Below are 25,698 nucleotides of genomic sequence, written 5' to 3'. Positions count from 1 at the left end.
GATAGAGCTCAGTTGGTAGAACACTTGCCTCTCATGCAGGAAGCCCTGCTTAGTTGTTAGTAATTCTCAATAGACCAATTTTTAAACAGCAGTTTTAACCAGATGCAGTGGTGCATGCCTGTAATTCCAGCCACTCAGGAGGCTGAAGCAAGAGGATTTGAAGTTTGGGGCCAGCCTTAGTAACTTAGTGAGGCCCTGTCTCAAAAATAAAAAATAGAAAGGACTGGGGATGTGACTAAGTGGTAAAGCACCCCTACAATTTACCTATTTAAAGAGAACAATTTAAAAAAATAAAGCACACAATTCAATGTTTTTGGTATATTCACAGTTGTGTAACTGTGAACAATTTTAGGACATTTTCACTGCCCTAAAAAAAAGTCCCCTTATAAATTTCCTCTACCCCTTAGTTGACACCTCTCATCCCTTGCCCCCAGTCCCTCCCTCCCAGGGCAACCATTGATTTTTCTGTCTATAGATTTGTCTGTTCTGGACATTTCATATAAATGAAATTATACAATATGTAGCCTTTTATATCTGGCTTCTTTAACTTAGATACTTTTTTAAGGTTTATCTACATTGTAGCATGAATCACTTTATTTTTCTCTCTCTTGCTTTTCTTTTTAGTACTGAGGATTGAGCCCAGGGCCTCATGTAAATTAGGCAAGCCCATTCTTTCTTGATTTTTTTCTTTCTTTTTTACCCAAGGGTTTGAGCTTGCTAGGTAAGGGCTGCACCACTGATCAACATTCCCAACCCCTTGACTTTTTCCTTTATTCTTTTCTAAAACAAAATTAGGTAGAAAAAGAGGAAAATCTGTTTTGAATGCATTCCCTGTTTCAGTGGTTTAGAAGAATACTGAAAATGTAAATTGAGCCCTTGCTCTTTTGGTATCTTTTTGTTTGCCTGAGGGCCTAGTGTAATATCTGATGTCCTGAAAGAGCTGAATGAAGAAATAGTGAATAAAGAGTTACTTGGCCTTGAGACAGAGAAAGTAGGCAGAGACTTATTGCTCTACCTACTGATTTAATGCCCATGAGAAAAAAAAAATGCATCATTCAGATGTTAATAAACATACCAAAAAGTGGATTGGTGCAGATGGTGATTAAACATTTTAATCAAAATATTTGTTGATTAACATCTGTCAATTCTAGTTATTAAAATATGCAGTAAGGCTGGGGGCATAGCTCAGTGGAAGAATATGCACTTAGCATATGTGTAGCCCTGAGTTTGATTTCCAGCATCAAAAATTAATAAACAGACAAAATATACAATAGACCTTAAAATAACATTAATACATTATTTATATATCTTACTAGGGTGCTCTATTTTATTCTCAAGTACCCCCCACAAAGAAGAGTAGACTGATAGACATCTTTCATGAGTTAGTGCATTTTTGTTCTTTTGTTTCCAAACCACATGACAGTGATTTTCTCTGTAGCCACATGAAAAATTCTCTTTTTTGGTACCTGTTATATTTTGGAGGCTTACTACATTGTACTTGGGATATACTGATTTGATATTGTGTTATGGAAAAATGTTGGTAGCATTGAGAAAAATGGGGAAACCAGCTGAATTTAGAAGAGAAAATTAACTTTCATTTGAGAATTGCTTAAGAAAGAGTTGAACTGGCATACACAATAGCATAGTGCAGTGGTTCTCAAATACCAGTGCACATTGCTGGGCGTAGTGGTGCAGGACTATAATCAGGAGGCTGAGACAGGAAAATCACAAGTTCAAGGCCAGCCTCAGCAATTTAGCAAGGTCCTAAGCAACTTAGTCTCAAAATAAAAAAAACAATTTTAAAAGGTGGGAGGGGGCTCTGGGGATGTGGCCAGGTGGTTAAGCACCCCTGAGTTCAATTCTCAGTATAAAAAATTAAATATATCAGCATACATCTGGACCGCCTGGAGGGCTTGTTAAATCATAGGCTGCTGGACCCTAGTCTTGGAGATTTGGACTGAGTAAGTAGGTGTGTTGGGGACCGAAAATTTCTGTCTCTAACAAGTACCCACCCCAGGTGCTGCTGCTGCTGATCTAGGAGTCCCACTTTGAGAACCAGTGGCTTGGAGGCATTTGGCAGTTTAAGACTGTAGCATGTGGCGAGGGAGGACATAAGTATACAGAATGGCTGGGTTCCACACAGGTGCTTGTTGGAGGCATGGATCAGGAACGAAGCAAGGGGCCATCGACAGGTGCTGAGGACTGAATTCAGGGATGCTGTGGGGAGGGTCCTGGGAGAAACAGGAGTCTTTAAAGGACAGTGAAGGGAATGGACAGAGGGTAATGAGGAGACCAGGGCAGCCAGGGTCCTCCAGCTCCATGTGTGGAGAGTGAGGACCTGTGCAGGTGTTGATTTCAGGGGAGGGACTGAGTGCCACCAAGTGGTAGGTACAGGTCTTGCCTTCTAGAAAGGCTGGCATTACAGGATAGGGGGCTGTGCAGCCTGAGGTCACAGGGTCAGGCCAGGATTGACTTTCCTTCTTTAGATAGGGGCCCCTTCCATCCTCAGGCCTTAGTCTTTGGGCTACTTGCTGACTGCATCCTTTCCCTCTTCTTGCCTATTGCAAATCAACCTAGAACCAAAGTGGGATCTGCAAATAAGAAGGTTCCTTTATGCATAATGATGATCATCATTAAAACTGGTGTTTGCCTACTCAGCTTAATAGCTTTAAAGATTTGTGCGGCCATGCACCCAGCCTTCTTATTGTAACCTGAACCTGATATAAGCCGATTCTGTGAGTGCATGCTTGCATATGGGAGTGTCTTTGGCCTCAGGAAGGTCAGAAGATTTGCTTCAGAGGAGAAATCCAAGAAGGGCAGTGGCCTGGTGCTGAAAGCAAACCTGTTCTGCCCTGCCTGCTGGTTTCACAATGTGGAGGCAAACATTCCCTACTGTCTTATACAGTTCATTTTAAAGGAATCCTCCTTGTGTCTGAAGATGTAAAATATTCTCTTGCTTTTGGGAAAGAGGCCACAGCCCGTCCCCAGATATTCTCTTATCATTTGGGCATCCTTTGTTAGCCAAGAGAGATGGTTTAAGATCGCTGGTTGTAACACTACTTGGATCTGCATGTGACTCGTTGTGACAGGGGCCCAAGAGCAAGCTCCTACTTCAGGCTTTCCAGTTTGCTCTCAATCCCACTGAGCTGTTGGCACACGTCTGTAGGAGATGCCATCTCTGTAGATTCTGGGTATATGAGTCCCCTGGTTAGTGGACAGCACTGGACTGGAAGCATTTCACAACCCTGCTTCTGAAGTGGAGAGGCAGTATCTTGCAGTCCCCAAGACCATGCCCAGTGTTGGGGATTGTCGGGACATACGACTAAACCAGTCAGGGTCACTCCAGGTGAACTGGGCTGGCATGAAATAATGACACACAGACAGATAAATACCCTTTTCTTTGGATTCTTTGACAGCTACTCTGACCCAGTTCCCACAAAGGAGGCAAGGCAGGCAAGAAAGAAAGAGCACCCCTCGAACCCGGTTTTATTGGGGAGAAGCCATTCCTGTGAGGCAAGGGGGTCAGGATTCATGATGTCTTGCTGTCAGCAGATTGACTGACATCTTGGAAGCTGACGCCCATCTCATGTGCTGTGTGGGGATCAAAGGCAGAGCATGTGGAAGGGACACATACAGGCACAGCCCAGACAGAGCAGCATCGTCAGTCCAGTCCGCTTTGTGTGCTCAAGATGCTCACGGCTCACACACACAGCCCATGGCTGGCTCGCCACATACAAAACTCCTGTCCAGAGTGGCTGCCAACAGGGGATTTGCTAGCAGGACTCTGGGGACTCATCACATAGTTATACTGGGGACTGATTTATTACAGTACAAGAATTGCACAATCCACAAAGGAAAAAAACACATGGAGCAAAGTTCAGGAAAACCAGGCTCCAACCTCCAAGGTTCCTCTCCCAGCGGAGCCACACAGCCTGCCCTAATTCCCCCAGCAACTCTTGTGACCACACATATGAAATGTTACCAACCAGGAAATCTCAGAGACTCAGTCCCAGGGTTTTTATTGAGGGATTGTTATGCCTATCATGTTTCAAACCCCAAATTTCAGGCTCCCCAGAGGAAAGTAGGTGGTCAACATAAACCACATTATTTGCACAAGTAGTTTATGGACAGTGAGCTACTTTTATCATAAGTTCTGGAAATGGGGAATCCTCCCCCGAATCCAAGTTCTCAGAAATCAGCTGGGTACCATTCTTATAAGCAGGTTTTTTTTTTTTTTTTTCTTTTGTACTGGGGATTGAATCCAGGGGTGCTTAATCATTGAGCTACAACCCCAGACCTTTTTTATATTTATTTAGAGACAGGGTCTTGCTGAGTGCTTAGGGCCTTGCTATTGCCCAGGATGGCTTTGAACTCTCAGTCCTCCTGCCTCAGCTTCCTGAGCTGCTGGGATTACAGGTGTGTACCACTGTGATGGCATAAGCAGGCTTTTCAAAGGCTAGCAGTCAGGCCTGCAATGTTATATTTTTGTGCATAGATGGGGATGAGAATGGAGGGTGAGGTTGGTTGTTGATGGGAGCACCAGAACTTGGAGGGAGGATTCTGTTCATCCAACCTCAGGGTCTAGTGCTGCAGGAGAGGACAAAAATGAACTGGGGTTTTCTACCTCAATCTAGGCTTGGCAACCAAGGGTTCCCTTACAACAGGAACAGAGAAGGATGGTAGCACTCTTTGGGAAAGAGCTCAGAGTCCTGCTTATTCATGTGTTCAGTTCATTCATTCTAACATACACTTATTGGTGCCTATACTCTGCCAGGCACCGTATCATTTGTCACTATATCCCAGCAGCTAGAGATACTCTGGTGAACCGGGCAGGAGCTCTGACCTCAGCAGATCCAAGTTCTGGAGAGATGAGTAAATTCCAAGGCAATTAAATGCATTGTGATGGGAAAACACCAAGTGCCCCAAGGCAGCCCTCTAGGCTTAGTGGGTGTTAGAAGGCGTGAACTTTGTAATCAGACCAACCTGGGTAGGAATCACATCTCCACTACTTATTAACCTGCAGGGCCCTGGGCAAGCTACTTAGTCACTTGGTGCCTATGTCTCTTCATCTAAAAACAGGGAGACTTTATAGCTTTCTAAAGTCTGCTGTGAGAATTAAACAAGACAGTGTATAGAATGCTTACCTCAGTTACTGGCACAGTGGAAATATTCACCAAATAATTGTTTTCTGCAGTCCTATAATCCACATGACTTGGGAGGCTGAGGCAGGAGGGTAAATTGGAGGCTAGCCTTAGCAACTTAGCTGTCTGTCCAAACAAAAAAGATTGGGGATGTAGTGCTGTGGAAGACCACCTCTGGGTTCAATCCCCAGCACCACAAAAAATAAAAATAAATCAGTGCGGTCTAGCCTAGGGGAAGTTGTGTCTGTGGGAGGGGCTGGTATCTGCTGCGCTCTTCCTCTGCATAGCCCGGTCAGGGTGTCCTGCCTCTCTCCAGCCCTGGCTTCATAGACCTACTGCAAGCCTGCCATTCTGCCACAGAGCCTTTGCTATTTTATTTATTTATTTGGTATGAGGGATTGAACCCAGGGGTGCTGAATCACTGAGCCACATCCCCAGCCCCCTCCCCCCCCCTTTTTTTTTGCATTTTATTTAGAAATAGGGTCTTGCTGAGTTGCTGAGACTGGCTTTGGCCTCATGATCCTCCTGCCTGAGCCTCCTGAGCCTCTGGGATTGTAGGCATGTGCCATCTCATCCGGTGCTGTTTTATTTTTTTGCCTCTTGAGAATGCTTTCCTTTCTGCCTGCCATGTCCCAGGCTTTGTTATCAACATAAGGAATGTCTATCTGCTCCTATTGTGAAGACCCATCTCATCAGGCCCTGGTTTTGATCTCCAGCACCATCCCCCCCAAAAAATATCATCATCTTAAGTACTCTGTGAAAATGTTCCCAAGCCAAGTCCAAGCCCCTTAGTCAGGGTGGTTCTCCCTGGTCACTCCCATATTCTATTACAGCATACTGGGTTGCAATTCCTTGTGCTGCATCATGACACTTACTGTGCAATATACTAAGGATTGTACCACTGGGTTACAACTCCATATCTTTTTGCTTTTCATTTTGAGACAGGACCTTGATAAGTTGGCCTCCAATTTGTGATCCTCCTGCCTCAGCCTCCCGAGTAACTAGGATTCCAGGTGTGTCCCACCAGGCACAAAGTCAGTGTGATAAAAGTGCTCAGTGGTGGTTGTTGAGGGAGTGAATGAATGAATAAGCGTGGGGTGGCACTAGAAAACCCAACATGAAATGCATATGATGTGTTAGCACAATTGATCTCTGTCGTGAGGGCAGGGCTTGTGGCCTAGAGAAAGAGATAATCCACAGGTAAACACAGATCTAATTAGGGACTTCAGGTGATGTGAGGAAAACAGTGCAGTGTAGCAGCAGGTGCCGGAGGCCTGGGAGAGGAAGGAATGGGCATCCAGAATAGTGATGCTGTGGGCAGTGTCAGGTATTACCTGGAGGGTGGGTGGTAGAGGATGGCAGCAGGACTGGTCAGGCAGGGAGCTGCATGAGAGGAGCCAGGGGTCCTGAAGATACAGGTAGGCGAGTAGAGTGAAGATCACCTGCACCTCATCCCCTGGAGGGCAGGACTGCGAGGAGATCTAGGTTGATACCTGGAAGAATGAAATGGCAAGGCAAGCTGGTGTCAGGGAGCTCTGGGTGACTAATGAAGTGTACCCAGTGAGCCAGATCCAGGAGGGTCCTCCGCTGCTCGGGCTGCTATAACAAAGTGCCACAAACTGAGGGGTGAAAATGTTAGCAAAAAGGACCAGGCCGGAGGCAAACTTCAGGGACCATCTTAGCCTTTTATTCAGGAACAAAGTTTCATGCAGAAATGGGGTGTGCAGGAATGGGGTGATGGGGCTGGACCCACTTTCCTGGTGGAAAATGAACCCTTGGCTAAACAGGAAGTTTGTGCTTGTATAGGTTATACTAAGAGGTAACCTAATTATCACCAGAACATGTCTGATGGAGGGTCTGGTCAGCAGTCAGTGGGCCCGATGGAGGGTCTGGAGTCAGTGATCAGTATTTATCTTTCCTTCTGGGGTGTCATTTTTGTACTGTCACTGTGAAAGGACTTATTTTGGGAGGGGTCAATACTTTGGCTTCTTCCCAGAGACTGCCAGTCTAGACTTGGATGGTTATTTCCTCCCCAGGGCTTGCCTTGTCACTGGGAAAGAATGTATTGGGAAAGGATCAATGCTCTTAATGTACGACTTTCTTTTTACTCTCTTTCCCCAGGCCTCACTATTTTGGGGTTTGTCATTTTCCATATCTAATAGAAACAATGAACACTTAATCTCTCGTGGTTCTGGGGGCTGGAAGTCAGGTATCAGGGAGCCAGCACAGACAGATCTCAGTAGGCTTGGGCATAGCTGTGGTCTTGCTGTTGTCCTCAGAGGGCCTTTCTCTTGTGTGTCTGTGTAGAGAGAGGTTGCAATCCCTCTTTTTCCCTCCTCTTAAGAGGATGCTAATTCTATGATGAGGGTACCACTCTCATGACCTCATCTAAAATTAATCACCTTGCAAAAACCTAACCTCCAAATACCATTACACTGGGGGTTAGAGCTTCAGTGTTTTGCCAGGTCATTTCAGAATGCCCATGGAGACAGACTGGTATTAAACATCATTTCTCTTTTTCTTTTACTTTTCTGTCTTTCTTCTTTTTCTGGGGATTGAACCCTGAAGCACTCTATCACTGAGCTACATTCCCAGTTATTTTTTACTTTTTATATTTTGAGACAGGGTCTCACTGAGTTGCTGAGGCTGACCTTGAACTTGCAGTGTTCTTGTCTCATCCTTGCCAGTCACTGGGATTATAGGAGTATACCACTGTGCCCTGTTAAACACTATTTAATATCAATTAAAATTTATTGAGATCAACAAATAACTTTCACGTTTCTAACTGTGGTGCATAGAACCACTGGCAGAAGGAAGTGTTTTGTTATTTCAAATATGTCTGCTGGCTGAATTGCCCATAAAATATATATATGGAATTGCAGGATGACCCACTGACTCATCTAATTTAAAATGTACTGTTTTATTTTCAGTAGCATATAATGAGTGTAACTTAAATGATGGGTAACAGGTATTCTAATGTTTATTATTATTATTATTATTATTATTATTAATTATGTGGTGCTGGAGATTGAACCCAGGACTTTGAGCTTGTTAGGCAAGTACCCTACCTCTAAGCCATATTCCCAGCCCCCCTATAATACTATTTTAATTTAAGGAAATATAGAACCACTTATGTAAAAAAGAGTTCTTCCTTTTCTTTTTCCTTTTTTCTTCCTCCTCCTCCTCCCTCTTCTTCTTTTTTATTTTAATTTAAATTTTTTTGTGGTGCTGGAAATTATACCCAGAGCCTCACGCATGCTAGGCAAACACTCTACCACTAAACTAAACCCCCAAACCTCCCCCCACCCCAAGAGTCTCTTAAACTAAACATTAGTGTAGATAATTTGGAAATGTTTTATAGGAAAAAACCAAAACAAAACAAATTTATTTAAAGGTCTTTAGGTGTTTTAAGATTTCTCTCTCTCTCTTTCTTGCTCCCTCCCTCCCTTTCTTTTTGCAGTGCCAGGGATTGAACCCAGGGGTAGAAATCTGGGTGCTCTACCACTGAGCTACATCCCCAGCCCTTTTATTTTGAGATGGTCTTCTAAATTGCCCAGGCTGGTTTGGAATTTGGGATCTCCTCCTTCAATCTCCTGAGTTGCTGGGATTACAGGCCTGTGTTCCCACACCCTGGCTCTGATTTTTTTCTAAACACTTTGATGATTCTTTTCCATTGTATAGTATGTTTTTTTTAATGGTGTGGCATCTGGGTAGCAAATATATAAGTAGATATTATACATGAATATGTTAAGAAGGGAAAAGTGGTTATTTACAGTAGAGCTGAAAAATGAAAAATAGCTGTTTCCCTGACTCTTGTACTTTTCTTTTCTTTCGTTCTTTCTTTTTTGGTCATGCTAGGGATCAGAAACTATTCTACTTTAGCTTTTTTTTATTTTACCCCCCAGCTCCCTGAAGCAGACCACACCCTGTGGAATGACCTATTTGGGGTATTAGGTCATTTCCATTTTTATGCTTCTAAAGTACAGTAACGGTTAAAACACCCTGGGAAGAAGGATATCTACTCCTTTCTTCCAGAAGAAATAAAATAGAAACAATTAGTTCAAAGGGAAGATCAGGCTGGGTATGTTGGCAGCACCTATAATCCCAGCAACTGGGGAGGCTGAGGCAGGAGGATCTCAAGTTCGAGACTAGGCAACTTAGTGAGTCCCTGTCTCAAAATAATAAAAAAGGACTGGGGATGTAGATGAGTGGTAGGGCACCTCTGGATTCAATCCCAAGTATGGGGGGGGGGAGGGGCGGGCAATAAGGAACTTCAGTCTAATCTGTGAACTGTGAATTTTTTATGTTTAATTTTAATCTTCTGGAAAGAGAACTTGAGTATCTGGACTCAGAACCTTTTCTTTTCTCTTTCTTTCCTTTCTTTTTTAAGAACTCTAAGGGAATTAGCTAAATAAATGCATATTTCTAAATAACTACTAGAGTTATAAAGAAAATGTCAGAAATTCTTATCTGGAAGGAGTATTTTGTCTATAAAAACTTTTCTGTTACTGTGCTTATGAGTTATTATAAAGGAATTCACAAAAGATGACAATTCAGAAAATTAATAATAATTGAGAAAGAAATTAGAAATGGACAATCTAATTTATGGCAGAAAAGCAAATTCATTATTTTTATACTTTTTAAAATTTGTTCTTTGTAGTTATACATGACAGTAAAGTATATTTTTACATATCTATATAAACATGGAGTACATTTTATTATAAGTAGGATCTCAGTCTTGTGGTTGTACGTGATGTGGAGATTCACTGTGATGTATTTATGTGTATGTATTTACACAGGAAAGTTAAGTCAGATTCATTCCACTGTCTTTCCTATTCCTGCTCCCTATCCCTTCCCTTCATTCTTCTTTGTCTAATCTACCAAACTTATATTCTTCCTCTCCCCGCCTTGTTGTATATTAGCATCCACATATCAGAGAGAACATTTGACTTTCAGTTTTTTGGGACTGGCTTATTTTACTTAGCACAATAGTTTTTCAGATCCATCCATTTTCTGGCAAATGCCATAAAATCATTCTTTCTTATGACTGAGTAATATTCCATTGTGTATATGTACCACATTTTGTTTTTAAAATTTATTTATTAGTTCTAATCAGTTATACATGACAGTAGAAAACTCTTCCATTCACTGTACAAAAATGGAGCAGAAATTTTCACTTCTGATTGTGCATGAAGTAGAGTCACATCATTTGTGCAATCATCCTTGTACCTAGGGTAAGGATGTCCATCTCATTCCACCGTCTTTCCTACCCCTTTGCCTACCGCCTCTCCACTTCACCCCATCCAAAGTTTTTCCACTTATCCCATGCCCCCACTCCAACCAATATGGATTAGCATCCATTTATCAGAGAAAACATTTGGCCCCTGGTTTTTGAGATTGGCTTATTTTGTTTAGCATGATATTCTCCAACTCCATTCATCTACCTGCAAATGCCATAATTTTATTCTCTTTTAATGCTGAGTAATATTCCGTTGTATTTATGTACCACAGTTTCTTTATCCATTTATCTCTTGAAGGGCATGTAGTTTGGTTCCATAGCTTAGCTACTGTGAATTGAGCAGCTATAAACATTGATACGGCTGTGTCATATCCATGACACAAAATTGTAGTATGCTGATTTTAAGTCCTTTGGGTATATATCAAGGAGTGGGATAACTGGGTCAAATGGTGGTTACATTCCAGGTTTTCTGAGGAATCTCCATACTGCTTTCCAGAATGGTTGCACCAATTTGCAGTCCCATAAACGATGTATGAGTGTATCATTTTCCCCACATCCTCGGCGACATTTATTGTTACTTGTTTGTTTTGTTTTGTTTTTAATTTATGGTATTTTATAACATTACTGATTGTTTTGTTATTGTTGGTAGCGGGGATTGAACCCAGAGCTACTTAACCACTGAGCCACATTCCCAGCCTTTTTTTTATTTTTGGAGGGTCCTAGGGATTGAACTCAGGTACACTCAAGCACTGAGCCACATCCCCAGCCCTATTTTGTATTTAATTTAGAGACAGGGTTTCGTTGAGTTGCTTAGGCCTCACTTTTGCAGAGGCTGGCTTTGAACTTGCGATGTTCCTGCTTCAGCCTCCTGAGCTGCTAGGATTACAGGTGTACTCCACTGTGCTTGGCATTCTAGATTGTTGATATTCTGACTGGAGTGAGATGAAATCTCAGTGTAGTTTTAGTTTATATTTCTCTAATTGCTAGAGATATTGAACATTTTTTCATGTATTTGTTGACTATTCTTATTTCTTATTCTATGAAGTGTCTGTTCAGTTCCTTTGCCCTTTTATTATTTTTTTTGGTGTTAAGTTTTTGAGTTCTTTCTATATCTTGGAGATTAATGCTTTCTGAGGTGCAGATGGCAAAGATTTTCTCCCATTCTTTAGGCTCTCTGTTCACATTCTTGATTGTTTCCTTTACTGTGAAGAAGCTTTTTGGATTTGATGCCATCCTATTTATTGATTCTTGATTTTACTTCTTGCACTTTAGGAGTCTTGTTAAGCAATTCATTTCCTAAACTGAGATGATGGAGAGTTGGGCCTTTGTTTACTTCTAGTAGGTGTAGGGTTTCTAGTCTAATGCCTAGGTCTTTGATCTACTGAGTTGAGTTTTGTGCAGGGTGAGAGATAGGGGTTAAATTTCATTCTGCTACAAATAAATTTCCAGTTTCCCCAGCACAATTTTTGAAGAGACTATGTCTTCTCCAATGTATGTTTTTGGCATAGCATGACATAACTGTATTTATGTGGGTTTGTCTCTGTGTCTTCTAGTCTGTTCAATTGGTCTTCCTGTCTGTTTTGGTGCCAATACCATGCAATTTTTGTTACTATAGCTCTGTAGTATAATTTAAGGTCTCACATTGTGATGCCTCCTACATCACTTTTTTTCACTAATGATTGCTTTGTCTATTCTGGGCTTTTGTTTTTCCAAAAAGAATTTCATTATTGAAATTTCTATTTCTATGATGAATGTCATTGGAATTTTAATAGGAATTGCATCTGTATAGTGCTTTTGGTAGTATGGCCATTTCAATAATATTAATTCTGCCTATCCAAGTACATGGGAGATTTTTCCATCTTCTAATGTCTTCTTCAATTTCTTTCTTTAGTGTTCTGTAGTTTTCATTGTAAAGGGGACTTTCACTTCTTTTGTTAGATTGATTCCTAGGTTTTTTTGATGTTGTTGTTTTGTTTTTGTTTTTGTTTTAAGGCTATTGTAAATGAGATAGTTTTTCTGATTTCTCTTTCAGCAGATTCATCATTGGTGTATAGGAACACAATTTATTTATGGATGTTAATTTTATATCCTGCTACTTTCCTGAATTCATTTATGAATTCTAGAAGGTTTCTGGTGGAGTTTTTGGGGTCTTCTAAATATAGGATCATGTTGTTGCAAATAGAAATAGTTCTTTTCCCATTTGTATCCCTTTAATTTCTTCCTTTTGCCAATTTGCTCTGGCTAGAGTTTCAAGGTCTATGTTGAATAGAAGTGGTGAAATAGAACTGTCTTGTTTCAGTTTTTAGAGGAAATGCTTAGAGTTTTCTTTCATTTAGAATGATGCTGGCCTTGGGTTTAACATATACAGCTTTTACAATTTTGAGGTATTTTCCTACCATCCCAAGTTTTTCTAGTGTTTTGAACATGAATGGATGCTGTATTTTGTCAAATGCTCAGAAAAGCAAATTCTTTGTAATATTTGCTAAAGCACAATTATTTTCCTAATGAAAGACCCAATTTAAATTTTGAATGAGATCATCATAGATAAAAATCACTTGTAATAGCCGTATGTTAAATGTTAGAATAAGCAATTCCAATAGAAAATGAAACTTTAAGCATGGCACTCATAAAACATTGTCACTTTCAATGCAGTAAAACAGCTTCCTTTGGGTAACAAGTTTAACTTGATTTTTTTATTGTGGTTGGCTCAGGCTTCATTTCTTCATTTGAGAGGGTCATATAGTAATTTTATCATGCATCATTAGAAACACAGTTTGTGAGAACAAAGGCTGTTGTGTGAGTGCAATTACATCTATGATGAAATGAAGACTGTATTGGAACTTTTTTTCAGTGGTGGCAGCTGTAGCTGGCCAAGTTCAAGTTCAGCTGATAAAAGAATTCTTGTGACTAACTGGTACTAATTGTTTGCAGAACACCAGTGGGAGTGAAATTCATGAATACTATGGAAATGAACTATGCTCAGACCAAATGGTTATCCCTTGTTTCTCACCACTTTATTGTGGTCAGATTAATTGTCTAATTAGGTAAAGTGAAGTGGGAGGTCTTAGCCTTTTGATGTTTGTTGTCAGTGATGGTAGAAAATGTATCTGTCATCTGTTGAATTCTCTTATTTTATAAATGGGGAAATTGAGGCTAAGAGTGTAGATGAGGGGATATTTAAATCACCCAACTTCAGACTTTTTGCTCATGTACCCCTATCAGATTTGTAAGCATTTCTTCTCATATATATGAATATATATATTTTTATATGAATATATTAATTTGAAAGTAATATATTTTAACAAACCTTAAAATATATTAGTTCTCGAGATAAAATATTATGAATGCTTTAAAGAATAAACTATTTTTTTTGGGGGGGTGCAGGAGGTTGAACCCAGTGGTGCTTAACCACTGAGCCACATCCCCAGTCTTTTTTATTTTTTATGAGACAGGGTTTCATTAAGTTGCTTAGGGCCTCACTAAATTGCCCATCTGACATATATGAATATATCACAGGAACTCATCATCGTGTACATACACAAGACTGGGATCCTAATTAGAATGAGATATAGTCCATGCTGTGTAAATATATCAAAATAGATTCTATTGTCATCTATAGCTGAAAAGAACAAATAAAAACAATTTTAGCTGGGCCATTGTTCACAATATTATCTGTGATCTATATTTCATATGTTTCTGCAGTTCACTTGTCTTCTCACTGATTTACTCATGTGTTCTAAAGTATCAGGCAAATGTAATAATTCTTCATTATATAATAGGAAGGCAACCCAAAGTCTCCTTAATTCTCACTTGGTCCCATTCAATCCTTCAACAATTATAGGTTTAAATTATAATTAATAATACAATGTTCTGGTAGATACTGGTATACAAAGTTAATTAAAATGTACTCTATTCCCCATCATTTCTAAATTAGAAACTTAAATATAAAGACTAAGAAGAGCAGAATAAATTCTTATTAGGAAGAATGTGTAATTTATTTTTATTACCAGGTTTTTTTTTTTTTTTTTGGTTACTAGGGATTGAACCCAGGGTCAGTTTACCACTGAGCCACATCCCCAGCCCTATTTATTTTGTATTTTGAGGCAGGGTCTCACTAATTTGCTGAGGTTAGCCTCAAATTTGCAGTCCTCCTGCCTTAATCTCCCTAGTCGCTAGGATTATAGGCATGTGCCATTGTGCCCAGTTCCTCCTCCTCCTCCATCTTTTTTCTTCTTCTATTTGGTACTGGGGATTCAACCCAGGGGTGCTCTAACTATGAACTGTGTCTCTAGCCCTTGCTAAAATTTATTTAATACAAAGGATTGAGCCCATGGATGGTCAGTCACTGAGACAAATCCCAGACCGCTGTGCTCCCACCTTTTTAAAAAATTTTGAGACAGGGTCTTGCCACATTGCGGAGGCTGGCCTGGAACCAACAGTCCTCCTTGCCTTAGCCTCTGAGTAGCTTGGATTACAGGTGCCCCCACCATTCCAATCACCCTTTTCTATTTTACCTCCCATTTATACATGAGTTTGGACAAGGACGATCATAATTCCTATGTGTTGTCATAACATTTCAAAAAGAAAAAGAAAAAAAACAGCCCAAAGAGGTTAGTGAGGGAGGAGGTATATCAGTTAGACCTCTTAGACCCCTTTCAGACTGACAGAAACATAACTAATATTAAAATTCACCAACGTTTTTACATAATAAGCTTTAATAAAAGTATAGCTGAGGGGCTACTGTTGTGGCTCAGTGGTAGAGCTTGCCTAGCACATGTGAGGCACTGAATTCAAGCCTCAGCACCACATAAAAAATAAATAAAGGTATTGTGTTCACCTACAACTAAAAATATATATATTAAAAAAAAAAAGTAGAGTTGAGCTGGATGTGGAAACACACCCCTGTAATCACAGCTACTTGGAAGACTGAGGCAGGAGGTTGGCATGTTGGAGGCCAGCCTCTGCAGTTTAGCCAGTTGTTGTTTGAAAATAAAACATAAAAAGGACTAGGGATGTAGCTCAGTGGTAGAGCACTTGGCTATCATGTGGGAGGCCCTGGGTTCAATGCCCAGTCCTGGTGGTAGTGGGCAGAGAGGTATTACTGGAATCTCCTGGGTCAGTAGTGGCTAGGCATAGCTGGATCTAGAAACTCAAAGGATGTCATGAATTTCTTCTGGTGCTATCTGTCAACTACTAGTGAAGATCCCTCTCTGGGTGGTGGGGCACATGTCTGCCAACAGTCCTAACCCTGTTACTAACACCAATGGACAGAGAAAACTTCTACCCTAATGTCATATTTCATCCCAGGGAAGATGTTGATCTGGTCTAGGTCATGTGTACCATAGCCCTGAGATGGACCATTATGATAGATTGGCTTTATATTCCCCATGGACAGAGTAAGAAAGCTCCTTGAAGCCAAACAAAGAGTCTTACAAAAAAAGAGGGATGATAGATTCTGAATATCTCTAATGTTTTTTAATGACAACAGGGTTCATCCATGTTGGGTTTTAGAAGTACTGAAAAAAATATATTTTAAAAAAACCTAAGATCACTTCTTTTTTTGTTTTTGTTTTGTTTTGATATCAGGGATTTAACTCCGAGATGCTTAACCACAGAACCACATCCCCAGCCCCTTTTTAAAATTTTTTATTTTGAGACAGGGTCTCACTAAGTTGCTGAGGCTGGCCTTGAACTTGCCATCCTCCTGTCTCAGCCTCTGAATTGCTGGAATTACAGCCCTGCACCACCACTTCCAGCCTAAAATTGTTTCTTAATGAATTAATCAATCTTTGCTTTGCTATTGAACTAAGCAAGGAGCTTACAGCAGTTAGAAATATATTGCTATAAAATGACAACTGGAATTCCCTCCACATTTGTCAAAGCACATACATGTTTGTAGAAAAAGCAAATTTGTTTCTGATTTCAGCACATCCAGAGGCAAGCAGGCTTTTTGGATCAATTATTACAAGACCTTGAGATAAATCACCTCGTGTGCCATTAGTACATGAAGGATTAGTGGCCTCAAAGATTTATGTGCAGATTAATTGGGGAGTGTATGTTAGAGTGCTGTATTTAAAACTACTGTCATTCCTGCAAATCATTTTCTTTAGTGCTTCATTCAGCATTTTTCAGCCTTCAATAACACCGTCTTTGCAGGGAGATCTGAGAGACCTTCTCATCCTTCGTGGTTTGGCCTCCTTCTCCCTTCTTACCCCACTGCTATATTTGACAGGTTTAGCCAGGGATACACAGCGCATCAGAAAGGAGCAGTAGATTCCAGTACAGCAAAGATTAGTACCGTTGTTTCGTCTGTACAGTGACTGATATTTGCAGGACCTTGCATTGGGGGAGACAAGATGAGGTACAAGAAGTACATAGGTATTCTGGAAGCAGCAGTTGGGATCACCCCACTTAACAAGAGAGAACTTCTCCCTGAAAGCAGAAGGCACGTGAACCTTTGGCAGCACCCTGGGTAAGCAGAGGAGCATGGAAGCTTCTCCCTATAAATATTAATATTTTCTTCGCTGTTTGGGGAGCCCACAGAGAGGAAAGAGGCATTTTTCTCATGCAGATAACAGATTGCTTCTTGGAGGATATGGTGCTCCTAGAATGATTTTAAAATAACGATGAAATTCTTGGATAACACTTTTAACCCCCACAGAGACAAAGTAACAGTCAAGAGCCCATTTTTACAATCTAGATATTTAAATTCTCTAATTTTGAAATTTTTTTTGCATGGTCTAGAAATGTAGCAATGCTAACAGATGAAGAAAATGTGCCTTACTATTTTTTTCCCCTTATCAATGCAAGTGTTTTTCTGGTTAAAGTGGATGGGCAGAGGTTGGAGCGCAGTTTAGTGGGTGTGCTGGCCTAGCATGCGTGAGACCCTGGGTTTTATTCCCATCATTGTAAAAACAGTGGATAAAGTGTATATGCAGACTATCTTTCAGGGAAAAACTTTTCTTAAGACAGTAGTTTTCATGTCATAGCTCTTTGTAGAGCCCACCGATTTACCATGCTTGCAGAGGGCTTAGAAGTCCTTTTCTACATGGCTATAGACCTCAATTTAAGCTCTTTTTTTTACAGTCTTTCTTTTGTATCTTTTACACTTCAAAGAGTTGCTGGTTTAAGGTGCCTGGTCGTAAACAGCATTTTTAGGGTTTGAGTTTAATTTTTAAATTGCATGAAATGCACAGTGACAGTCAACCTGAGGTGTCTGTTTAGCAAATGAAATTTCTTTTAAAAAATAGAATATTTCTGGGGTTGGAGTTGTGGCTCAGTGGTAGAGCGCTTGCCTCGCATACATGAGGAACTGGGTTCGATCCTCGACATCACATAAAAATAAATAAATAAAGATATTGTGTCCATCTATAACTAAAAAATATTTTTAAAAATTAGAATATTTCTGGCCTATTTTTATCATAGAAATAGTACCCATTCATTACAGAAGATTTAGAAAATACAGAAAAATAAGGGGGAAAAAAATCACCCATAGTTTCATCTATCTGCCTTATAGAATTACTATAATCGTTAAGGTCAGTGGTTCTCAGTGGAGGTGGGGGTGAGGAATTTTGTCCCCAAGGGAACATTTGGCATCAATGTCTTGGGAGCAGATTTGGTTGTAACAACACAGGCCTGTTACTGGCATCTGTGAGTGGAGGCCAGGGAGACTGCCCAGCATCTTGCCATGCACGGGACAGTCCCCAACAAATAATTATCTAGTCCAAAATGGCAGTAGTACTTCTGGTGAGAAATTTGGTTTAGATTTTCTTTCCAACTGTAAAAGTACTCTTTACTAGAAAAAAAAAAAAATAGATACTTGGGAAATTTTAGAGATGCAATGGAATTCCTAGACAACATTATTATTATTTTACTATTATTCTCTTACAAGTCAAAGGAAGTGTGTGTGTGAGAGCAGGTGCCAAGGAGCATGTAGTGACTGTGAGCTTAAGTGGGTTAATGGTGTTTGGTGAGGGCTTATGGAAATCATGCTTAATTGACCAAATTGTGATATGGATACTGGGCATGCTGAAGTCTGGACTTTGGTTTGGGCATAACAGAATTTTAGAGCTGGGAGAATCTTTTATCAGGGATGGCAAATGGATTTCATATGGCATGCAGGTACCAGCTGATGGGAGGACCCTGGGGCCAAGTCTAGACTTAGCAGGAAAGGAGTATTGCAGTTCATTAGGGATGTTTGTTCTGAACTTGTAGTTGGGGAACTGGGGAGCTGTGACACATGGTCCCTATATTACCATTTCTAAACTGTGATTTAGTCTTTTCATTTGAAAAGCGGCAAACTTGGCCTCCTTTGAGTCATCATGATCCAGGACTTGGCCCTCAAACAGAAAGTAGAGGTTCTTGTTTGTGGCTCAGGACCATTCATGAAGGAATGCACCCTAAACAAGCTCACATGATTCAGATACATAAACTGATAGCCAGATATTTAAATTTTGTTTGGAGAAAGCTTTTCCCAGTAATTGGAATGAGTAAGTACCCTAAGGAAAACTATTTCTGTCTCTCCTCCTTTCTCCAAATCAAGTCAAACAGAAGTCAAATTATTTATTACAAAATGATCCTTAATAAGGAAAGTTAAATATTACTTTATTTTCTTTTTTGTGATACTGGAGATTGAATCCAGGGCTTCATGCATGCTAGACAAGCTCTCTATCCCTGACCTAGGCCTCCAACCCTTAAATAACATGAGAGAGAGAGAGAGAAAGGAAACATTCCTTTAAGCCTGATGACATAGCACAGCATCAAATGAGGTTTTCCTTGTGTCTATAATTCTTTGCATTCTTTGAATACACATGGACAAAACTTTGTTTCACTAATTCCCATTTTTTGCTTGCTGACCCCCTTATTACCTGATACAGCCCTTCTTGGAACATATTTACATCCATTACTAAGAGTAAACACCCCTTTCTGGGTATCCTAGAAGGGTTTATCTCCTGCTGACATGTGTCGATTTCGTGCATCAATTCTGCATCTTTCAGAGATATCTTGATGTCTTATTTATTAAATTTTAATAGGCCTATGGATTATCTACTATAATGCAGATTCTGATTTTGTAGGTTATGGTGGAGCATAAGATTTTGTATTTCTGCTGGGCATGGTGGTACACATCTGTAATCCCAGCTATTGAGGAAAATAAGGCAGGAGGAATGCAAGTTTGAGGCCAACCCAGGCAATTTAGCAAGAATCTGTCTCAAAATGTAAAGGGCTGGGATATAGCTAAGTGCTAGAATGCCTGTGGATTCAATCCCAGTACTACTACCACCACCCCAAAAAAACAAAACAAAACAAAACAAAAAAATACAATAAAAACAGGTTTTGCATTGCTAATGAACTCCTATGTAATGCCATTGGCCCCTGTGATGCTGATGATTTATTCCATGAACCATACTGTGAGAAACAAGCATCTTTTCATTACACTTTCCCTTAAAGCCTACTTGCTATTCTTGACCTTGCACCTTCTGATCTTCCTGGTGGATTTTAGGTCCAATACTTCCCCTCCCAGCAGTTGCTAAAGATCATGGTGTTAAGGAGGTAAGATTGTTGGCTGTGATTTTATGGAGGGAAATCTTCCCATATATGTGTGATCAGAGATTTCTATTGGGCTGGCTGAATAACCAGTGAGGTTGATTTTTCTTCAAATAATTCTGTCCCTTCTATTCTTCTCAAGAAGTATTCTGCCAGGAGTGGTGGTACACACCTGTAATCCCAGCAACTCAGGATACTGAGACAGAAGTATCTCCAATTCTAGACCAACTTCAGCAATTTAGCGAGGCTCTAAGCAATTTTGCAAGATCCTATCTCAAAATAAAAAGGGCTGAAGTTGTAGTTTAGTGGTTAAATACCCCTGGGTTCAATCCCCAGTACCCTAAAAAAATTTATAAGTAAAAAATAAATAATAATAAGTAGTAGTAGTGATTCCTCAGTTCATAGTAATACTACATAGTTTTCAGGAGTAGTTGATTTTGTGTATTAAAACATAATTGAAGTCAGAAATAATCCATGTTTAAAATCTCAAGGAATTTATTCTTTTCCCTTCCCCTTCCCCCTTTAGTCTTTTTCTTGTTGTCTAGAGGGAGGACTAATCTGGGGCTTCTAATCTGCAAACTGTACATTCACATGATTGTAAAACAGTTACCAACCAACAATTTCCTGAGTGTTGCAAGTTCATTGAAGCAGAAATGAGGAGATTTACACGTGCACATTTCCCTCATTGCTCAGGGCCTAGTAGGTGCTCAGCAAATGTCTGCCACTGCTTACTCAGTCTCCGTATCGTCATGCATGAAAGCGGGGAAAAAGAATCAACACCTAACACAAACATACCGAGGCATGCCTTTTAAAATTTGTATAGTTTTTCAGTTCTACCATTATCTGGCAATAGCTTACGTACATGCCCAAACTATTGAAAACCAAGAATAGATTTTACCTGCTTCCTCCAAGCTTTTCATAGTTTAGAGGCCCCAGTCAATAATAGGGTATTTTAAAAATGACTGAATGTTATTAGTAGTTTTTACACGTCAAAAACCCTTAAAATATTACAAAAAGAAAGCTGAAGCCAGGATATCTTAGAAATGCAAAAGGCTGATTGAATTAAGAAACAATCTGTTTCACTAAAAGAAGCAAGTTCTCTTTGGAGCTGTTACATACAGAAAAATCCCATATTCAGGCTCCAAGCATAACCAAGTGCATCTTGATTTGCTAGCCATTTATTTATCTTTGGGAGTAATAATAGAAACCACGTATGGGCTGGGCTCTAATCCCACCGCTTGCTTTGTAGGATGTCCAGATGGCCTCGGTTTAGCCTTTGCCTACATTTCCTGCTGATCCTTGAGAAGGGAAATGGGCCTCCCGCCTGTACAAATAAAATCAGACACTGTCCTCTACTTCTGTTTCATCATGGAGGGATGTAGGGAGTAGAGTGTTTTTTGTTTTGTTTTATTTTGTTTTGGGGTACTGGGGATTGAACTCAGGGATGCTCTACTTCTGAACCACATCCCCAGCCCCTCCCCACCACCATTTTTTTTTTTTTTTTTGAGACAGGATCTTGCTAAATTATCCAGGTTGTCCTTGAACTTGTGATTCTCCTGCCTTGGCTGCCCTGCCCCGAGCCCCAAGGCTGGGATTACAGTATATTCCAACACCTCTGGCTAGTAGATTGCTTTATACAGATGCCACAGTGTCACTGTGTGTAGCAAACAGAAGAGCATGTCCAGAGCTGGTGGGAAGCCACATTCTTTCTCCCACTAGATGTTCTTCCTGTGATTGCCCAAGGGAAGCTGCCAGAACCCGGGCACAAGCCAGAAATGAGCTTGCCTCCTGGTGGTGTTGGAGGCAAGCAGAATGCAGAATCATAAAAAGGTGCAGTAGGGGTATGTGTCTGTCTCCCCTGCTCCACGCTCTCTCTCTTTTTCTTTTTGTGCTGGTGATTAAACCCAGAGGCCCTGTAGCACTAAGCCAAACCCTCAGCTCTTTTTTACATTTTATTCTCAGACAGGGTCTCACCAAATTGCCAAGGCTGGTCTTGAATTTGCAATCCTCCTTCCTCAGTGTCTGAGTTGCTGGGATTACAGGTGTGCACCACGTCACCTGGCTTCACAGTGGTATTCATTGGATTTTCTTGCACTGAGGGGTGAAAAGAGAAAGTATTTACCATGTTTTCTGATGGTGGACATGAGCCAGTATTATAGAAGTTTTTTAGTTCAAAATGTTTTCTCTATTGTACACTTTAAAATAGTAAGTTTTATGTATATTTTACCCCGATTTTTTAAAAAGTTTTTTTTTTCCCCCTGCTATTTCTCACCTATTGAGTGATTTTTTTCTTCACCTAAAAGGTGAATTCTGAAAAGATCTTGTTCTTTCAGGGCGTGGTGGTGCACACCTATAATTTCAGCAACTCAGGGAGGCTAAGGCAAAAGGATCACAAGTTTGAGGCCATTCTCAGCAACTTATTGTGAGACCCCGTCTCAAAATTAAAAATAAAAAAGGGGCTGGGATGTAGCTTGGTGGCAAGACTCCACTGGTTCAATCCCCAGTACAAAAAAAAAAAAAAAAAAAAGAAAAAGAAAGAAATAAAAAGAAAAACCGTGTTTTTTAGGATGACCTTCAGCGGCTGGGGATGTAGCTCAATGGTAGAGCGCTTGCTGGGCATGCATGAGGCCCTGGGTTTGATATTTGATATCTGCTATCTGCCAAAAAAAAAAAAAAAAAAAAAAGGATGAACTTCAGGTGGATTGACAATATCAAACTTTGCATGTTCACTCATTTACTCTTTTTTTTTTTTTAAATGAAAACATTAGGGGCAATAATTCCATTGTATGAAAAACAAACTCTCATAAACATTTGTGCATGAATGTTCATAATAGACAAATGACAGAAACAACCCAATGTCCATCAACTGATGAATAGATAAATAAAATGTGGTGGATCCTCACAATGGAATATTATTTGTCCATAAAAAAATGAAGTTCTGATACATGCTATAACATGAATAAAACTTGTAAAACATTATGCTAAGTAAAAAAAGGCAGTCACCAAAGGTCACATACTGTATGTGGCCATTTATATGAAATATCCAAAATAGATTTATCTACTGAAACAAAAATGAGATTGGTGGTGGCCTAGGGCTGGGAACAGGGAGGGAATGAGGGGATTGAGGGTGAAGGCTAAAGGATGTAAGGTTTCTTTGGGGGATAATGAGAGTGTTCTAATATGGATCAGGGGGATGGTTGCTCAAGTCTGTGAGTACACTAAAATCTGTGCTCTAGGGGGTGAGATGGGTATACGTGAGCTTTGGTGCATTCCAGCAAATCACTATCCTGGGAATGACCAGGTTGGATTTTTAACCGTACTGTCTTTCCAGGGTGCGGAATACCACGTTGTTATCCTCTCCCTGTGAGTGGGACTGGCACCTGGGCTCCAGCTCAAGACGCAAGTATTCTACGAAGCACAGACTCCTGCTGGCCAGCAGCCTGCTTTCCCAGGTATTTACTAATTTGTTTCTCAGCAACCTAGTTACTAGGTCTTCTCTACCAAAAGTTTGATGTAGGGGCTGGGGTTGTGACTTAGCGGTAGAGCATTCACTTAGCATGTACGAGGCTCTGGGTTCGATCCTCAACACCACATAAAAATAAATAAAATAAAGGTATGGCATCCAACTACAACTAAAAAATAAATATTTTTTTAAAAGTTTGATGTAAATCACTTCATATCCTAGATGTCATCCAGATTGTCATTTTCTATGTTGCTGACATATAAAGTCTCATAGAAAACTTAATGGTAATGTCCTATTTATTAATAAACAGAAATATTTTTTTTTCCTGGGGGCACTTAACCACTGAGCCATATCCCCAGCCCCTCCCACCACCCCTTTTCTTTTTTCTTTCGAGACAGGGTCACACTAAGTTGCTTAGGGCCTTGCTAAGCTGCTGGGGCTGGCTTTGAATTTGCCATCCTTCTGCCTCAGCCTGTTGAGTTGCTGGGGTTACAGGCATGTACCACCACACCCACTCAACAAATAGAAATATCTTACCTGCATTTATGTCTGAATTGATAGTTTCTAACTTTGCCAAGGGGTATGTGTGTGTGAGTGTGTTTTCCTGGCCAAGCCATGTTAAGTATAACTCGTGGGTTTCGTAATAAATGCCTACAGCCCAAGGCAATGGTGCACACCTGTAATCCCACCTACTTTGGAGGCTGAGGCAGGAGGATCCCAAGTTCGAGGCCAGCCTGGGCAATATAGTAAGACTGTCTCAAAACAAAAATGAAGGGCTGGGGATGTAGCTCAGTGGTAGAACTCAGTATGCATGAGGTCCTGGGTTCAGTCCTTAGTATTGCAAAATAAAAAAATAAAATAGGATGAATGCCTAGATGGTGAGATTGGCATTTGATGTTCATGCTGTCGGGGTTGGAGGTTGTTATGGTAAGTCACTTGTTTTCACTGTCATTGAGGGAATAAAGTACTATAACAATGTAAGCACTTTGCTGAAGATATAAAAGACAGTCAACACACTGGCTTCTAAAGATTAATTATGTACAAGCTTTTAGTGAAAGAGCTAAGAGTGAGCATTATCTATTTATGGATTCAATTTTAAGTATGAATTACATAAGATTTACAAGGTATTAAATTTTGTTTTGACAGATGTATTTGTTCTTAGTTAGACTTTAACCTCTGATTATAGGTCAGTCCATGGCTGCCTGGAACAGAGTTGGAATTTTTTTTCTGTGCTTGGTTTATAATTCCTGTCTGTTTAAGCTGGCAGCCCCTGCCTGGGCAGCTCCTAGCCATATGTGAGAACTGGATTTCAGTGGTATGTGAACTGCACGCTCCAGATCAGCAGATAGCTGTTCAAATTCCAGTGCTCTGCCTTCTAACGTGTGATATTGGGCACAGGTCTCAGTGTTTCTAAGCCTCAGAGCAGCAGGCATGTCAACATGAAGCTAACTGAATGAATGAATAGCAAGTTCTTTCTCAGAGTCAGCTTGTCTAAATGGGTACAAGTGAGTAGGGAAGTCTTCAGTTTGCACTGAGTCAACAGGGCTGGGAGTGGTTTCAGATGTAGAGATATTCTCTGTGGTCTTTTAAAGTTTCCAAATATTGGACTACACCTGTTTACCCAGACCCCAGAAGTGATTTTCCTGAAACTAGATTTCTAGGTGGAATCTATTGATAAAATCTAATAAATTGGAAGGAGAGTATGGATTGTAAAAGAGTATATATCTCAGTCTTTTTGATCTGCTATAACAAAATACCTTAGACTAGGTAACTTGAAAACAACAGAACTTTCTTTTTTCTTTTTCTTTTGCAGTGCTGGGCCCAGGGCCCAAGGTCTCTTGCCTTCTAGATAAATACTCTACCACTGAGCCACATCCCCAGTGTGCCCCTCATAGAACTTTCTTTTTATTTTTTTTGGGGGGTACCTAGGATTGAACTCATGGACACTCAACCACTGAGTCACATCCACAGCCCTATTTTGCATTTTATTTAGAGAAAGGGTCTTACTGAGTTGCTCAGCACCTCACTTCTTTATTGAGGCTGGCTTTGAACTTGTGATCCTCCTGCCTCAGTCTCCCAAGCTGCTGGGATTACAGGCATGAGCCATGACACCTCGCCTGAACTTTATTTCTTAACATTTGGTTGACTTGGTGTCTGCTGAGGGCCTGCTTCTTCATACATGCCATCTTCTGTGTTCTCATGCAGTGGAAGGAGCTAGCTAGCTAGCTCTCTGTAGCCTCTTCTATAAGGTGCTAACCAGGGGGAGGCCTGTTAACCTAATCACCTCCAAAGGCACTACCTCCTAATGCCAT

At 40.4% G+C, this 25,698-nt stretch overlaps 1 protein-coding gene across 1 annotated transcript in view; it reads left to right on the top strand.

The window, feature by feature from the left end:
- Positions 1–25,698, top strand: part of Tjp2 (tight junction protein 2) — a 145,255-nt gene that overhangs the window by 5,739 nt on the left and 113,818 nt on the right. The window contains exon 2 of the mRNA XM_071600582.1: positions 23,255–23,375. The gene's annotated coding sequence lies outside the window, so the exon portion shown is untranslated. The remainder of the gene's footprint in view (positions 1–23,254; positions 23,376–25,698) is intronic.

The sequence above is a fragment of the Marmota flaviventris genome, chromosome 13, assembly GCF_047511675.1.
Source record: "Marmota flaviventris isolate mMarFla1 chromosome 13, mMarFla1.hap1, whole genome shotgun sequence".
NCBI classification, from domain to species: Eukaryota; Metazoa; Chordata; class Mammalia; order Rodentia; family Sciuridae; genus Marmota; species Marmota flaviventris.
This window is presented reverse-complemented; position numbering and strand designations above follow the sequence as displayed.